Below are 19870 nucleotides of genomic sequence, written 5' to 3'. Positions count from 1 at the left end.
AAAAGAAGAGTACTGAAAAGTAAATTAAAATGCAGAACAAATAAATCAGGGAGGTTACAAAATATTTAAATTGCCAATCCTAAAACATTTACAAAAACAGCAATATTGAAAATTAGAGGAAAATATAAAAAGTTGAAAATAAAAAAGACTATAAATTGGTGAACAGAATGGATTTATTATAAAACAAAATACAAACTCCTTGAATCTGATAAACTAATATCTAATAATCAAGAAGAATATAGAAAACATCAAATTACCACATAAAATGGGTGAAGTTCAATCCAGAACAAAGAAAATTACTTTTAGATATTTCAGAAATCATTATAAAGATTTAAATGCCTTTTTCTGATTAAGAGAAATAGATCAATAGAATAAGGTAGATAATAAACACAACTAAAAGAAATAAAAAATGCACTGCACAGACACTGATAATTCTGAGAACATAAATTATTGTGAGAAAGACTTAATTTTTGACAAAAAGTTGTGTTAACATTGAAAAATAAATAGTTTTTCAGAAATTAGATTTAAGCCAGCAGTTTACATGATATAAAGCATTGAGTTCCAAATGCTTACACAACTTTAGTAATAAAATAGTCATATAATAATAGCATAATGAAAAAAGGTACCTTCAGAACTCAGAGAAAATTTCTTAGTGAAACAGGAATAGAGGTCAACTAAGATGATGATAGAATTAAATCCATTTTTTCCCCAGAATGAATAGATGTTTTAATATCGAAAATTGGAAAGGGTAGAACATAATAACATATTTTGAATAATTAAAGGTCTGTAGTATACAGGAAGTGGATTCAGAAATGGTAGACAATTTCAATATATTTGCCAAAAAACTCCCTTGAACAATATAATCCATGGGGTTATTAAGAGTCAGAAGTGATTGAACACCTGAACAATAGTGTACAGGAAGGATTAGAATTGTCTAGCTTTGCTACAGAAGGTAGAACTAAGAACAATAAACTAAAGTTTCAGAGAGTTCTACTTAATCTTAATATAATAAAAAATAAAACAAACAACAATTAAAGCTATCCAAGATTGATTCTAAAACCTATATACACTATAGGATAGTGTAGGATATGTAGGATAATGTAGGATAATGATTGAATAACCATATATTTGGAGCCTTATAGAGAGGATTCTTGGTTTAGTACTATTTGAGATTGATAGTTTCTAAAATCCTTTCTAAGATTCTATTATATAGTCACCTATTTTATACAATTTTAAGGCTAGTCTGAGGGCTAGAGTACCATTTCAAAGAAAAAATAGGGCTAAGTGCCTATGAGAATTTGCCAGACAAATTTTGTTGTTGAATGTCATTCTGGGAATTGACAAAAGTATCTCTAGCTCTGTTTCAAATCTAGAGAGAGTTGAAAGTCAAGTGATACATTGAGGAAAATTAAACATAACCATTTTCACATTAATACATTGCACTGATTATTTTCTGCTTGCCTTTTTTTAAACCAAAAATCCACTTTAGGATAGAGCATAAAACCTTGTGTCTTGTTTCATTTTTTCTGACATTTTTTGTGATAATGTATTTTTCCAGAATAGAAATATTTCATTGTCTTGAACTCATCCTTAGTCACCATTCACACTACTTTCAAACCACTCCTCTCCCAATTTTCCAAATTTGTTCTCTTTAAAAGCATTTGCTTTCTTCTCTGTTGGAAATCCAGCTCAAAATTCCCATTTACCTAAACCTATTTCTTGCTTTATCATTCTTTCTCTAATAAGCAACTTAAGACTTTTGAAATGTTGCTGTATCCCTGATCAACCATAAAAAACCTCATCTTCCTTCATTCTCCTCATCATAGTGTCCAGTTATTATTCCAGAATATGGAAATACTACCTTATCTCTGGTTCTCATCATCTGAAGTCCATGACTATTGTATTACCTACTCGAAATGTGCTGTCCCTTATGAATTACACAAATATTATTGCAGAGTTGAGCAAAGGACCTAAAATTTAAGTATAAAAACTTTTGTTCACATCCTGTGTAATACTGGTTTTCTTGCTGTTCCTCATACATGCTATTAATTTCTTGACTCTGCACTGTTGTATGGGCCACCCTAATATAGAGAGTGTATCCTTTTCAATTCTGCTTATTATAATCAATGCAGTGCAAAATGTTTAGCAAGTACCTTTCCCTCCCTCCCTCAGAAAAATGGATACATGTATCATTTTAAAATTTAATCTTTATTATTAGTCTTTTTTCCTATCACTCATAAATTTTAGGAGTGATAAATATATATCAAGGTTTGGCATTGTAGTTTTTGCTGGTTACTGAGGAGTTAATATACTCAATGAAAATTTTATAATCTATTCTTTGGAGCTGTTTCAAAAACACTCTAAGATGCTTTATTTTATAATCTTTATAATACTGAGAATATTGAGTTTCCTTCAAACTGAGCCTCCAGTAGCAGAAATCTTACCTGGTCTTTCCTGCTATTGTGTTCCCTTCCAATTGACTTCATATTTATTTTATATGTACTTATCTGATACAAGATATGTCCTCTAATAAAGGCTTCTAGGTGGTACAGAGAAAAGAACATTGATCATGGAGTCAGGAAGATCTAAATTCAAATTGGACCATAGAAATTTACTAATTTTGAGCTAGTCAATTTCTCTTTGCCTCAATTTCCTCAACAGTAAAATGTCAAAAAAATATAACATCTATTATGAAGATAAATTTTAAAAATATTTGTAAAACATCTAGCACAGTGGCTGAAATATAGTGGGCATTAAATAGCGGCTTCCCTTCTTATATGTAGGAGAAATCCTAAAAGCAGGAACTATTCGATTTTATCTTTCTATATTCATAATCTACTACAGTATAGCATATAGTAATTGTATTTGTTGAGTGCTTGATTCATTGATTTCATACTCTCAGACTAGTCATTAAACACCTTTGAGCTTGTCTCACTCTAAAATTGATAATATTTTAAGAACTTACCTCATTGTGTAGGTGTAATAGTTGAAGGAAATTATGCATATAACGCATGTGGTAAATCATAAAGGGGGATATAAATGTCAATTATTATGATATGTTAATTTTTATAGGATAAAACATGGTAAATGATGGATAGGGTCTAAACACAGTATCTCCTGGCTTTATGTCAATTCAATTATAAGTCAATTATATTATATCAACCACAAATTGGAAGTATCTAACTTACATTCTTCCTTTATTCTGTAATTTCTGCAATCATTATGTGTGGTGACTTTAAACATTGTTGGTACTTATATAATCAATTTAAAAATTTTTGTATGTAAACACATACAATTTTTAGTCTTGCTGTTACTTGCTGATTACATAGCTTATTCATTCTCAAAACATTTATTTAGTTAAAAATACTGTGGAAAAAAATAAATAGTTTCTACTTTTTTTAATTTTTCCAGTTCTATTCCACACCCCACGGACCCTTACCAATTTGCAAGAATTCTCTTATAAGGGAAAAAAATATGGTTAAGCAAAATACATTAAACACAAGCTACATCCAACAATTTATGGACTGCAAAGAGCAAGAAATTAGTTTTCACTGTTAGTTTTCTGAAAAGAAAAATTCTTTCTGCATTGACTCCAAAGTAGTGATTTTTTTCTCAAATGATTCTCACTTATTTGTCCAAAGGCATACTTTCTCCAACATCATATCAGTTTGGTTCTATTGTCATAACCCTTTCAACATTTATTTTTATTATCTTTGATAATCTGATAGATGTAAGCCAACTGCTTATCATTTTATTTGAATTTATTTTATTATTAACATATCAGAGCATTATTGTGCTTGATTATTAAGTGTTAACACCTCTTGAACTTTGTATGTAGTAATGCCAATATTGTTCAATAAAGAATTATATTTGACTGAGCCATACTCACCAATACAATCATCCAAAACAATCCCAAAGGATTAATTATGAAGCATATCATCTGCCTCCATGGACAGATAATTTAATTGATATTAATTAAATACAGACTGAAATATGCTATTTTTACTTTCTTTTTTTTTTCCTTTTAAGTTTTGTTGTGCAAAATGATTTAATATAGAAATGTTTAACATAATTGCCCATGTATAATTTATATCTTATTGCTTACCATCTCAGGGAGTGGAAAGAGGAAGGAAGAATGAAGGGAAAGAGTTTTGAACTCAACACTTTAAATAAAAAATGCTTAAAACTGGAATAAAATTACTATCTGTAATCTTTTCTCATTAACTGATTGAGGAAAATTTCTTATGTTTATATCAATTTCTTATGTGTTCTCAATATCAGATTGTCATAAATAATATTTGAGGCAAAGAATTATTTTCCTATCAAATTTTTTTCTTATTTATATGTCACTGATTCACCTGGAACAACGTGAAGCAGTAGATAAGAGTATCAATATGAGACAAAGTAATTAAGTTGAATTAAAATCCCAACTCAGACACTTAGTAATTTATGTGACTCTAGGCAAGTCAATTAACTTGTATTTTCCTTAATCTTCACAATTGTAAAATATAATACAAAATGTAAAATAATAGCATCTGACTCCAAAGGTTTTGAATTTTTTTTATATTTGTTTTAAAAACTTTGAATTGAAGATTCTCTCATTTTCTCCTTTCCAACATTGAGATAGTACATATGAAGTTATACAAAACATTTCCATAAAAGTCATATTGCAAAAGAAAATATAGTTCTTCCCCCCAAAAGAAACATTTGAGTAAAATAAAGTGTTTTTTAAAGGATGTTTCAATCTGTATTCAAACACAATCGATTTTTTCTCTGGGTACGGATAATTTTTTTTTCATAGATCCTTCAGAGTCATCTTGAGCTCTTTTTGTAGTGGCTAGAAACTGGAAAATGAATGGATGCTCATCAATTGTAAAATGGTTGGGTAAATTGTGGTATATGAATGTTATGGAATATTATTGTTCTGTAAGAAATGACCAGCAGGATGAATACAGAGAGGCTTAGAAAGACATATATGAACTTATACTAAATGAAATGAGCAGAATTAGGAAATCATTATACACTTCAACAACAATACTGTATGAGGGACACTGATACATTGTTGGTGGAATTGTGAATATATCTAGCCATTCTGAAGAGCAATTTGGAATTATGTTCAAAAAGTTGTCAAACTTTGCATACCTTTTGATCCAGTGGTGTTACTATTGGACTTATATCCAAAAGAGATTTTAAAGAAGGGAAAGGGACCTGTATGTGCAAGAATGTTTGCAGCAGCCCTCTTTGTAGTGGCCAGAAACTGGAAACTGATTGGATCATCAATTGGAGAATAGCTGAATAAATTGTGGTATATGAATATTATGGAATATTCTTGTTCTGTAAGAAATGACCAGCAGGATGATTTCAGAAAGACCTGGAGAGACTTACATGAACTGATGCTGAGTGAAATGAGCAGGATCAGAAGATCATTATATACTTCAACAACAATACTATATGATGATCAATTCTGATGGTGTAGCCTTCTTAAACAATGAGATGAACCAAATAAGTTCCAATAGAACAGTAATGAATTGAACTAGCTACACCCAGTGAAAGAACTCTGGGAGATGACTATGAACCACTACATAGAATTCCCAATCTCTCTATTTTTGTCTGCCTGCTTTGGATTTCTTTCACAGACTACTTGTACACTATTTCACAGTCTGATTCTTTTTGTACAGCAAAATAACTGTTTGGACATGTATACATATATTGCATTTAACTTCTACTTTAATAACATGTATTGTCAACCTGTCATCTGAGGGAAGGGATGGGGAAAAGGAAGGGGAAAGTTGGAACAAAAGGTTTTGCAATTGTCAATGCTGAAAAATTACCTAGGCATATATTTTGTAAATAAAAAGCTATAATTAAAAAATACTGTATGAAGATGTATTCTGATGGAAGTGGATATTTTCAATAAAGAGAAAATCTAATTCAGTTCCAATTGATCAATGATGGACAGAACCAGCCATACCCATAGAAGGAACACTGGGAAATGAATTTGTATTATTTGCATTTTTGTTTTTCTTCCTAGATTATTTTTACTTTCTGAATCCAATTCTTCTTGTGCAACCTGCCATTTAGGGGAAGGGGTGGAGGGAGAGAAGGGAAAAGTCAGAACAAAAGTGAGTACAAGAGACAATGTTCCATGCATATGTTCTGTCAATAAAAAGCTATTTTAAAAAATCAATCTCTCTATATTGTTGAGTATGTAAATGGTTTTATCCACCTATTCCTTTATCATCTTAAGAAGCATTTATCTATTGACATGTTAGATTTAAGCACATACCAAACTTTTTCACCTTTATTATGCTTAGACTAGCATTCATTCTAAACATGATTGTTTGCATAAGAAAAAAAAATATTAGTTACTCTTCTATGTTCATTTTCTATATCTCTTCTAGAGACCCTTTTTTTCCCTCTAAGTAGTGCCATGGACCCTAGACACTAGATTAATGATTGGAGCATGTCATAATCTGTGTTTGTCTCAGTTTCCTTTACTATAAGACAGAAATAATAGCACCTATCTTGCAGGCTTATTGTTACGATCAAAAGAGATATATGTTTTTTTTTTGTTATTATTGTTATTATAGCTTTTATTTACAAGACATATGTAAGGAATTTTTTTCAGCATTGACCCTTGGAAAACTTTCTGTTCCAACTTTTCTCCTCCTTCCCCCCACCTCCTCCCCTAAATGGCAGGTAGACCAATAGATGTTAAATATGTTAAATGAAATATATGTATACATGTTTATATAGTCATCTTGCTGCACAAGAAAAATCAGATCTAGAAATAAAGTAAAAATAACCTGAGAAGGAAAACAAAAAATGCAAGCAGACAAAAACAGAAGTGAAAATGCTATGTACATACTCATTTCCCATAGTTCTTTTGCTGGGAGTATCTGGTTCTCTTCATTACTGAACAATTAGAACTGATTTGGTTCAGCTCATTATTGAAGAAAGCTACATCCATCAGGATTGATCATCATATAGTATTGTTGTTGAAGTGTATAATGATCTGGTTCTGTTCATTTCACTCAGCATCAGTTCATGTGAAATCATCCTATTGGTCATTTCTTACAGAACAATAATATTCCATAACATTCATAGACCATAATTTATTCAGTCATTCTCCAATTGATGGGTATCCATTCAATTTCCCATTTCGAGCCACTACAAAAAGGCTGCCACAAACATTTTGGTACAGACAGGTCACTTTTCTTTGTGAAATAATCTCAGTAGAAACACTGCTGGATCAAAGGGTATGCACAGTTTGATAACTTTTTTAGCATAGTTCCAAATTGCTCTCCAGAATGGTTGCATGCATTCACAATTCCACCAACAATGTATCAGTGTCCCAGTTTTCCCACATCCCCTCCAACATTAAGCATTATCTTTTGCTGTCATCCTAGCCAATCTGACCAGTATGTAGTGGTATCTCAGAGTTGTCTTAATTTGCATTTCTCTGATCAATAGAGATTTGGAACACTTTCATATGAGTGAAGATAGTTTCAATTTCATCATCTGAAAATTGTCTATTCATATCCTTTGACCATTTATCAATTGGAGAATGTCTTCATTTCTTATAAATTAGAGTCAATCTCTATATATTTTGAAAATGAGGCCTTTATTAGAACCTTTGAGTGTAAAATTATTTTCCCAATTTATTGCTTCCAAAAGAGATATACGTTAAAAACACTAAAACGAGTGACCATCTTAAATATAGAGTGTTAAATAAATGCTCAATGTCTTCTCTTCCCCCCCCACCTTTGTCTTGCCACATAGATTTAGAGACTAGCCCAATTTAACAAAAGCAGAAATTTTCCATAAGCTAGTAATACACAGATAATTTGAAATTTTATTTAAAAAAATTAATTAAAATGGTGTTATACATAGGTGCTAATTTTCACTTGATCTAACATAGGTAAGTATGCATTTATAGAACACATTTTTAATGGTCTGCATTGACAATAAATTTTTATTTGGAAGTAAAGATAAAAAATGATTCATACTTATGACCCTAATTAAAAAGGGGAAAATTCTCTAGTGATGAACTTCTTGCTCTGTGATAAAAAACACTCCTCTGTCCTGGGTGATTCTCATTGAACCCTTATGACCAAACCAAGGAAAACAAGGTAACATAAAGTTAATAATATTTACATAAGGAAATAAAAGTAAACCTTACAATTATATTCACTAACAGAATTCAAACAATGAAAACAACATTTAACTAGAAATAAGATGGGACAAGGAAAGGGCCTTCCTTTCATCTCTATTGTATTGTTTCTCCTAGGAGCCATACTATTGGAGTGAGCACCCTTGAGAAACATATATTCACATGTTACCACCTTCTCTGTTTAGAAGTTATCTTTCATGCAGATGTAGAAACATTCTGATGCCATTGCCATAATACCATAAGATGACTACTACTTTTCTCCTCTTCTCACCTGTTCATTCTAGGGAGTCCCCAAACTGAAATCAGAGAGGATTTCCCAAAATGCAAAAAGCTACAAATTCTAGGATTACTTGTGTCCAGATAATTCCTTGACAGACATTATTACACTGAAACCAGACACTGTACATCAAGAAGCAAAAACTGAGGAAGAAGAGAATTAAAGAAATTAATTTGTATTTACTCTCAAAAACACACTACATTTTCATATTATTATTTAGGATATGTTGTCAAGGAGATGCCCTTCAGAATTCATTTTGACAAATATATCAGAATATCCTGTACATGGCACTGGAATTGCTTGCTATATACTCTAAGTGGTGCTTCTAAAGTGCTTAAAAACAGTGTGTACTCCACTTTAAAACTTTGCCCTGAAATCTTATTCACAGAAATAATTGGCTCAATTGACCTTCCTAAATAGTCTTCCTAAATAGTTTTATACTACTTCAGCTCTTCTTTTGTATAAATTATCATAATTCTGAGTTGCAGATTAATATCCAAATTGACGTGAGTTTATAATAATTGTTGCCTCAGTTCCTTGCATACATTTCTCAGGAATCATAACCACTTTAACTGGATGGCAATGGATTATTGAGGTTCTGGTCTCTTGAATCATCCCTAGATCATTTCAAGCCTTATCCATAAATGATTTCTGAGTTTCCAGTCCCTTAAATAATTCCTTGTTCTCCTCTAGTCTTGTTTATCAGTGACCTATCAGAGTTGAAAATGTGAGACTTCTTATCTTCATTCCCATATATAACTCATGAAATACACATTTAACAATAAATAGGTGCATATTCAATAAGGATAGGTACTCCAAGGTAATTCAACAAGCATTTATTATGTGTTTATTATGTGCCAGACATCATGATAAGCGCTGAAGACATAAAAACAAGTAGAAAGATAATCCCTGGCCTAAAAGAGAATTTTATTATAATGGATGAAGACCCCCCCCCCCCCCCACACACACACACACACACACACACACAGCTAAGAGAAATTTGATAGAAAGTTGAAAGAGTGGGATAGTAATGAATGTAGCCTGGAGAAGAATGAAGCTGATTTGCCTAATTTGTCCATCATCTCTCACCAGTCAAATATCAGAATGTACCTGAAGCTCCTTGTGGATATTTGAATTCAAGGGTCCAGAAAATTATCCCTCTCAGAACCCTGAGTCTTTAGTCCCTTGAATCAATCAAGTTCAAATTTTTTTAATTCGTTTTAAGGAAAACTGGACTTGTCTTATTGTAGAGAAAAAAAAAATCATGGTCTATTTTTAAAATGTTATAAAGCACAAGGGGTATGTTGTGTTGACTCTAGAGCATTATAATAGAAAAGACTATGAAATCATAGAATTACATAAATGGAAGGAATTTCAGAGGTTATCTGGATTATTGTTTTCCTACTTGATTCATCATCCTATACATTTCCAACCAGCAAGTGGTTAAAAAAAAAAAAAACAAAGATTCACAGTAACAGAGTAGGAAAGAGAAGATAAAGACAGCACATCTCAAATTTTTCTACCTTTGGGTTTTTCTCTTCTTCCTTTTAAAATTTGGGGTTGATATCTCTTCCTTCAATTCAACAAATAGTTTATTATGCACTTGCTACCTTTAAGGCATTGTGTTCAGTATGGAAGATTCAAAGATATAAAATAACTTTTGCTGGCTCATGAGAAATAATAGTTAAATTTGCCTGTTGAGCATTCACACAAATGAATTCTGATTCTTCAAATGCTACAAAGACCTTAGATTTATTTGGTGAGTTGTTCAGACTTAAGAAAGTGATGAAAATAATGATAATAAAGTAGGCTAAATTTTTAAAATGTGTTTTATGTACATAAAGAGGAGAGAAATCAGAGAGGAGGTGATACTACACAGAGCCTTGAATTAAAAGAAAGATTTTGGCATGACGATTTAATAAGAAGGGACATTACAGGCTTGGAGGATAATTTACATTTTAAAAAGAGTGGGGGAAGTCTGATTTATTGGTTTTAGGGAGTAGTCAGTAGTTTAATCTGACTGAGACTTAATTCAAAATAAGGCAAGGAATTTAGGTAGGGATAAGATCATGGAAAATCCTAAATGTCAGTTTGTAATTTATGCTATTGAAACGAGGTAGTTTTGATCCAGGAAGTGGTATGGCCAGAACTATACATTAAAAAAAATGATTTTGGTAGAGTGGAAGGATGATTTCAAGAGGATAAAAGGGGACACAGAGAGACCACTCAGTAAACTATTACAGGTGTTCAGTGAATTCAGAAAAAGGCTACAGTTCCTACTTGGGAAGAAGCCAGAAGCCTTGCATTATTAGTGAAAAATAGGTGTTGGCTTCCAGAGAAAATAAGGGTGGCTAATCAGAGAGGAAAAAGGTAGAAGTCAGGAGAGAAGATTCAGATCAAGAGATTGTCAGTATCAGAAGGAGTTCAAAAAGTGAGCAGAGATCAAGTTTAGGGATCAGGCAAAAGTTTCAGATATCAGGATTAGGAAGCTTAAGAATTTATAAAGCACTGAAGATAACTTGACACTCTTGGTATGTTCCAAATGCATTAATAGTTTAATAGTCTGATTTGGTGTTGCAATCTATTTTACAGCTCCCCATTCATTCCCCAATCAATTATGGAATTCTGTGTTGCCTGGATAAACATTATTTATTCTAGAGGCACTTTATATAGGGCAGTAGATAAAATGTCAGGTATGTAGTCATAAAGACTTGATTACAGCTTTTGCCTCAGAAACTTTTTTTTTGTTGTTGTGTGACCTTACTCTAGGCAGTTAATACCTGTCTTCTTTTTCATTTCTTCATCTATAAAATAGGGATGATAAAAGCATGTACCTCAAAGAATTGTGAGGAAAAATGAGATATTTGTAAAATATATAACATAATTACTGGCACATCACAAATGAATGTTTCTACTTTTGAAAATTGAGCCCAGAGCAGCTAGGATTCTTAAAATCAAATTCAGGTCTAAATAAATAATGGTTACTTATAGACCAGACTGTAAATCAATTAAAAAGTAATCCAGATGAAACTGTAAGATGAATATCAGAGAAAAGTCAAGCACTTGAAGTTCTCTCTGTCCATATATATTCCAATACTCCAATATCCCAATGAATTTTTGATACTATTAATGAGTTATTCCCTTCTAACAATGAAAACTGAAGTCCATTTATGTGAATCTATCCTTTTCAATTATTATTCATGTATTCTCATAACTTTGCCAGAAAAGGAGGACAGAGGTGAAGAAATCCGTTCAATATTTTGAAGAACTTCCTCCATTTCTATTGGCACTAACCTTTCCTGATTTCACCACCTACAAAATTGAGATTACTTTTTTTTTTAAGCTATTGCAAGTAAATTGGAAATTTAATTGGATCAAGGGACTAAATACTTAATTTGTTTCATCTCTTTCTAGACAACAAAATACAAAGCAACTATTAGAAATTCTAAGCACATTTTGATGGTGGAATATGATTGGCAACTAAAGCAAAGGGGCTTTGTTCAGTTAAACCAACACAGAATGTCTTCAATACCTATCCTTGTTAAATATCTTCCTATTATGACTAAATAAATATTTTAATTAACTATGGAATGACCTGAGATTATCTTATCAACTTCTCTTCCAACATTGTGTGACTGCTTTATCTTTTTCTTTTTAGGGTGGAACCAAGATGGTGGAGAAGATTCAGGCGAATTTGTAAGCTCCTTTCTTCCCTCAATACCAACTAGTTAAATCAACCTCAAAAATAACGCTGGACTGATAAAAACCACAAGGATTAGAAGCACAACTTTGCAGCTGAAGAGATTCTGGAATTTCGATAGAAAAGGTCGGTTCCAAGGGGAGGAAACAAAAAGATCAGCACAGACAGTGTTGGATTGTGGCTGGCACACTGTGCCAAACGAGCTGGGGAGAACTCTGGGATCAGAGAAGCCACTGAGATAGAAGAATCTGGCATAGGCTGATAGCTCTACTCTGCTTTTTAAAATAGCAGATCATAAGAGAAATCAAAGCCATGTTAAAGCAATAGTCAGATAATATAATCACCCCAAACCAGAAGCGACCTAATAGATGTCGGCACAGCTGTGCAGCCACCTGCTGCTGTCCAGGGCTTTTCCTTCAGGCAGTTAAGAACCTGAACAGAGGGGGACACAGCTGGGCCAGACTCTAATCCACATAGTGCAGGGCTCAGCCTGAGGCAGTGGAATTCTCCCTGCAGTGAAAAACTCCAGCAGCAGCAGAACACCCATAATAACGGAACTTTCAAAGCAGGAACTGTGCTCTCCAGGCAGACACTTCCAGTTTGAGCACAGAGGCTTTTTGCATCAGCTGCTAATATCTGCTGCCCCATAGGAGGCTTTGGCTGGGGTTTGTGAAGCTTTTACTGTTCAGCCTTTAGTCTCAGGGCAGTCACTAGGCCACACAGTGAGGCTCCTTCACTGGGCACTCCTCACAACACAGCCGTGCTAAATATCTCTAAATCACTTCCGGGGGGAGGGAGAGAGAGGGGAACTCTCTCCCAGAGCTCTCTCTTAGTCCAGACACAGGAGCCAACCTATCCTCATCTGGGAGGAAGCTGATAAGTAAATTTCTTTCACCAAGGGCAGACCCCACACAGATTTTTAACAATGAGTAAGAAGCTGAAGAGAACACTTGACACCTTCTATACAGAGAAAGAGCAGGTATCCAACCCCAAGGAGGCTAATAGCAGACAGTCTCCAGATAACACCCTAAAGGGGAACCATACCTGCCCTCCATCTCAAAACTCTCTCCTAGAAAACTCTATTAAAAAGTTAAGAGAGTTTGAAGAAAAATGGGGAAAGGAAAGAGAAACTATGATAGAGTATAACAACGTCCTGAAATTTGAGTTGGAAAAAATAAAGAATTCACAGGAGGTGCAGGGAAACAAAATTTGTTAATTAGAAAAGGTTAAAAAACCACAGGAAAGTAGGATTTGTGAATTGGAAAAAGAAAATAGCTCACTAAAAAAATTAGTGAAATGGAAAAAAATTTAACAGAGCAAAATAATTCATTTAAAAACTCAATTGGGCATATACAAAAAGAACTAAAAAATGTGAATGAAGAAAATAACTCATTAAAAATCAGGACTGAAAAAAATAGAAATGAATGATTCATTGAGAAATCAAGAATCAGTCAAACAAAACAAAACAAAAAAAAAGAAAGAAAAAAACAAAAAGAAAAGAAAAGCTGAAAAATAACGTTAAATATTTTGGGAAAATCTATAGATCTGGAATATAGATCTAGGATAGATAATCTGAGGATCATTGGACTTCCTGAAAACTATGATCAAAAAAGAGCCTAGATCCTATTTTACAGGAAATCATCAAAGAGAACTGTCCAGAGATAATAGAAACAGAAGGGAAAATAGGCATTGAAAGAATTCATCGAACATCTTCTGAAAAAGACCCTAAAAAAAAGAACTCCACAGAACATTGTGGCTAAGCTGCAGAACTACCAAACTAAGGAAAAAATACTGCAAGCAGCTAGGAAAAAAACAATTCAAATATCAAGGTGCCACAATAAGGGTCACACAAGATCTGGCTGCCTCCACATTAAAGGATCAAAGGGCCTGGAACCTGATATTCCAAAAGGCAAAAGATCAAGGATTGCAACCAAGAATAAACTACCCATCTAAGTTTAGCATTTTCTTCCATGGAAGAAGATGGCCATTTAATGAAACAGTAGAATTCCATTTGTTTCTAAGAAAAAAACCAGACTTGAACAAAATATTTGATCTACATCCACAAGACTGAAGAGGAGCAGAAAAAGGTAAAAAAAAAAACTCTTGAGAACTGTATCTCTGTTGTGGTTATACAGAAATTCCACATGGATAATTTGATTTTACTGATATAATATAAAAAAGGGAAGTAGTAAAGGGAAGGGGATAGTATCAGAAAAAGGGGAAGGAGAGATAAAAAAGAGGGAAACTACATCCCAGGAAGAGGCATAGAAAATCTATCACATCTGAAAGAATTTAGAGAGGGAGAGAAATATTGTGTGAATCTTACTCTCATCAGAGTAGGCTCAAAGAGTAAATAATTGACATATTTGTTTTCAGAGAATTCTCTCTCACCTCATTAAAAGGGGGGAAAAAAGGGAAGAGAAAAAGGGAAAAGGAAAAGGGGAATAAGGGAAGGATAAAAAAAAGGGGAAAGGACTTAAAAGGAGGGGGGAGGGATACTTAAAAGAGAGGGCTACGCATCACAAGTAGGGTGTATAAATTAAATATTGGGGAAGGGGTTCAGGGGAGTGAAGGGGGGAAAAAGCATAATCAGGGGATAATATGATGGCAGGAAATACAGAATTAGTAACTTTAACTGTAAATGTGAATGGGATTAACTCTCCCATTAAGCAGAGGCGAATAGCAGACTAAATCAAAAGATAGAACCCTACAATATTTTGTTTACGGAAATACACAAGGCAGGGAGATACATACAGATTAAAGGAAAAAGGTTGGAGCAGAATCTATTATGCTTCAGGTAAAGCCAAAAAAGCAGGGGTTGTCATCCTTATCTCAGATCAAGCAAAAGCAGAAATTGATCTAATTAAAAGAGATAAGGAAGGAAACTATATCCTGTTACAAGGTAGCATAGACAATGAAGCCATATCAATACTAAACATATATGCACCAAGTGGTATAGCATCTAACTTCCTAAAGGAAAAGTTAAGATAGTTGCAAGAAGAAATAGACAGCAAAACTATAATAGTGGGAGATCTCAACCTTGCACTCTCAGAATTAGATAAATCAAGCCACAAAAAAATAAGAAAGAAATTAAAGAGGTAAATAAAACATTAGAAAAACTAGGTATGATAAACCTTTAGAGAAAACTGAATGTTGATAGAAAGGAATATAATTTTTTCTCAACAGTTCATGGAAGCCATACAAAAATTGATCATATATTAGGACATAAAGATCTCAAAATTAAATGCAGGAAGGCAGAAATAGTAAATGCCTTCTTCTCAGATTACAATGCAATAAAAACTACATTCAATAAGAAGTTAGGGGTAAATAGACCAAAAAGTAATTGGAAACTGAATAATCTCATCTTAAAGAATGACTGGGTGAAACAGCAAATTATAGAAACAATTAATAATTTCACCCATTTTGAGGGATGTAGCTAAAGTGCTGATAAGGGGAAATTTTATATCTTTAAAGGCTGATTTGAATAAAATGGAGAAATAGAAGATAATGAATTGGGCCTGCAACTTAAAAAGCTAGAAAAAGACCAAATTAAAAATCCTCAACCAAAAACTAAACTTGAAATACTAAAATTAAAAGGAGAAATCAATAATATTGAAATTAAAAAAAAACTATTTAATTAATAAATAAAACCAAGAGTTGGTTTTATGAAAAAGCCAATAAAATAGATAAACCTTTGGTAAATCTGTCATACAAAGGAAAACGGAAAATCAAATTCTTAGTCTTACAAATGAAAAGGGGATCTTTCCAACAATGAAGAGGAAATTAGAGAAATAATAAAGAGTTACTTTGCCCAACTTTATGCCAATAAATTTCATAACTTAAGTGAAATGGATGACTACCTCCAAAAATCTAGGCTTCCTAGATTAACAGAGGAAGAGATAAACTGCTTAAATAGTCCCATTTCAGAAAAAGAAATAGAAAAAGCTATTAATCAACTCCCCAGGAAAAAATCCCTAGGACCAGATGGACTTATATGTGAATTCTACCAAACATTTAAAGAACATTAGGCCCAGTGTTATATAAACTATTTGAAAAAATAGGGGATGAAGGAGTCCTGCCAAACTCCTTTTATGACACAGACTGATACCAAAACCAGGTATGTTGAAAACTGAGAAAGAAAACTATAGACCAATCTCCTAAATGAATATTGATGCTAAAATCTTTAATAAGATATTAGCAAATAGACTTCAGAAAATCATCCCTGGGATAATACACTATGATTAAGTAAGATTTATACCAAGAATGCAGGGCTGGTTTAATATTAGGAAAACTATTAGTATAATTGACCATATTAATAATCAAATTAATAAAAACCATATGATCATCTCAATAGATGCAGAAAAAGCATTTGATAAAATACAACATCCATTCTTACTAAAAACTCTTGAGAGTATAGAAATAAATGGACTATTTTTTAAATAGTCAGGAGCATATATTTAAGACCGTCAGTAAGCATAATATGTAATGGAGATAAACTGGAACCTTTCCCAGTAAGATCAGGAGTGAAACAAGTTTGCCCACTATCACCATTACTATTCAATATTGTATTAGAAATGCTAGCCTCGGCAATAAGAGTTGAGAAAGAGATTAAAGGAATAAAAGTAGGTAATGAGGAAATCAAACCATCACTCTTTGCAGATGTTATGATGGTATACTTAGAGAACCCCAGAGATTCTAATAAAAAGTTATTAGAAATAATTCACAACTTTAGCAAAGTTGCTGGATACGAAATAAATCCACATAAATCCTAGCTTTTTTATACATCATCAACAAAATGCAACACTTGCCACAAAAATAAAGTCAGATTTAAATAATTGGAAAGACATATAGTGCTCTTGGATAGGCCGAGCAAATATAATAAAGATGACAATACTCCCCAAACTAATCTATTTATTTATTGCTATTCCAATCAGACTCCCAAGAAACTCTTTTAGTGACCTAGAAAAAAGTAACAAAATTCATCTGGAAGAATAAAAGGTTGAGCATTGCAAGGGAAGTAATGAAAAAAAAAAAAAAGTCAGATGAAGGTGGTCTAGATGTACCTGATCTAAAGCTATATTATAAAGCAGCAGTCACCAAAACCATTTGGTATTGGCTAAGAAATAGACTTGTCAATAAGTGGAACAGATGAGGTACACAGTGCAAAATAGGGTACAACTATAGCAATCTAGTGTTTGACAAACCCAAAGATACCAACTTTTGGAATAAGAATTCATTATTTGAAAAAAACTGTTGGGAAAGCTGGAAATTGATATGACAGAAATTAGATATGGACCCACACTTAACACCATATACCAAGATACAATCAAAATGAGTCCATGATTTAGGCATAAAGAATGAGATCATAAATAGATTAGAGAAAAAGAAGATAGTCTACCTCTCAGACCTGTGGAGAAGGAAGGAATTTATGGCCAAAGGAGAACTGGAGATCATGATTGATCACAAAATAGAAGATTTTAATTACATCAAACTAAAAAGTTTCTGTACAAACAAAACTAATGCAAATAAGATTAGAAGGGAAGTAACAAATTGGGAAAATATTTTTACAGTTAAAGGTTCTGAAAAAGACCTCATTTCCAAAATATATAGAGAACTGACCCTAATTTATAAAAAATCAAACCATTCTCCAATTGATAAATGATCAAAGGATATGAACAGACAATTTTCAGATGATGAAATTTAAACTATATCTACTCATATGAAAGAGTGCTCCAAATTACTATTGATCAGAGAAATGCGAATTAAGACAACTCTGAGATACCACTACACCTGTCAGATTCGCTAAGTTGACAGGAACAAATAATGATGAATGTTGGAGGGGATGTGGGAAAACTGGGACACTAATGCATTGTTGGTGGAGTTGTGAAAGAATCCGGCCATTCTGGAGAGCAATTTGGAACTATGCCCCCAAAATTATCAAACTGTGCATACCCTTTGATCCAGCTGTGCTACTGCTGGGCTTATATCCCAAGGAAATACTAAAGAAGGGAAAAGAACCTGTATGTGCCAAAATTTTTGTGGCAGTTCTTTTTTTAGAGGCTAGAAACTGGAAGATGAATGGATGTCCATCAATTGGAGAATGGTTGGGTAAATTATGGTATATGAAGGTTATGGAATATTATTGTTCTGTAAGAAATGACCAACAGGAGGAATACAGAGAGATTTGGAGAGACTTACATGAACTGATGCTGAGTGAAATGAGCAGAACCAGAAGATCACTATACACTTCAACAACAATACTGTATGAAGATATATTCTGATGGAAGTGGATATCTTCAACATAAAAAAGATCCAACTCACTTCCAGTTGATCATTGATGGACAGAAACAAATAAACCCAGAGAAGGAATTCTGAGAATTGAATGTAAACTGTTAGCACTACTGTCTTTCTACCTAGGTTACTTATACCTTTGGAATCCAATTCTTAACATGCAACAAGAAAATTGGATTTACACACATATATTGTGTCTAGGTTATACTGTAGCACATGTAATATGTATGAGATTGCCTGTCATCTAGGGGAGGGAGTAGAGGGAGGGAGTGGCAAATTTGGAAAAAATGAATACAAGGGATAATGTTATAAAAAATTACTCATGAATATGTACTGTCAATAAAAATTCTTATAATTATAAAATTAATTTAAAATAAATAAATAAAAATATGAACCAGAGAAAAAAATAAAAAAAAAATTTCTTTTTAAGTTACACATTTCTTTTATGACACTTAATTCTACTTCTTTATATTACCTCATTTGTGATAGTGATGAGTACTACATGACTTTCTGTTGTCCTTTTTGTGATTACTAACTTGAATCTTCTGAGAAAGTAGAATTTCTTTGTAGCCAAATGCGATCACCGAAAAGAGATTATTAGTATTTAAAAAGAGGGAAAAAGTTGGGTCTTCATTTCAGAGGAAAAGCTTGAGGTCTTTAAACAGAAGAGTTGTCCAATTTTCCAAAAGCCATCCAACTACTCTCTTTTTTAAATTCTGGGACCAAGTCATTGCCTGACTAGAGAGTCTATCACACACACACACACACACACACACACACACACACACACACACAGGTGTGTATACATCTATGTATTTACATAAATTTATGCATATTTATAAAGCATAGTATAATATATTAATCATTTGGTAAAACACAATATGTTCATATTATTACTATATATGACATACACATGTGTATGTACATGTGTGTTTATATGTGTATATACACATATATACCGATAAGGCAATTCTGTCCATCCAACTGCATATCCTATTTTGGACAATACAAACTTAACAACTTTATTTTTCTCAAAGAATAGTTAGGTCAAACTCCATATTTATTGTGGATCTTATTTAATTGACTCTCCAGGTTTCTGGGGCTTTTGGCAAATTGGATAATATTATCAAGAAACAGAAGAATCCAGAGGATTCCATGGAATATCTCTTCAATTTGAACTCTTTACTGGATCTCATGCCTTAAAGTACCTGATAAATCAGTGATTTATCCTTTGCCTGATATTCATAACCAGAAGGTCAAATACAGTTCTGTACATATATGCATGAGAATTCCTATTCACCAAGAAAAATAATTGCCTCCATTCATCTGGACTGATGGTTGGTGATAGGTTTGTTTATACAATGTCTAAAGCCCTAGGTACATCTTGTGCCCATTTCCCCCATTTCCAATACCATTTATCTTTTCTCAT

This window comes from Sminthopsis crassicaudata, chromosome 3, assembly GCF_048593235.1.
Source record: "Sminthopsis crassicaudata isolate SCR6 chromosome 3, ASM4859323v1, whole genome shotgun sequence".
Taxonomy (NCBI): Eukaryota; Metazoa; Chordata; class Mammalia; order Dasyuromorphia; family Dasyuridae; genus Sminthopsis; species Sminthopsis crassicaudata.
Note: the sequence above shows the minus strand (reverse complement) of the source record.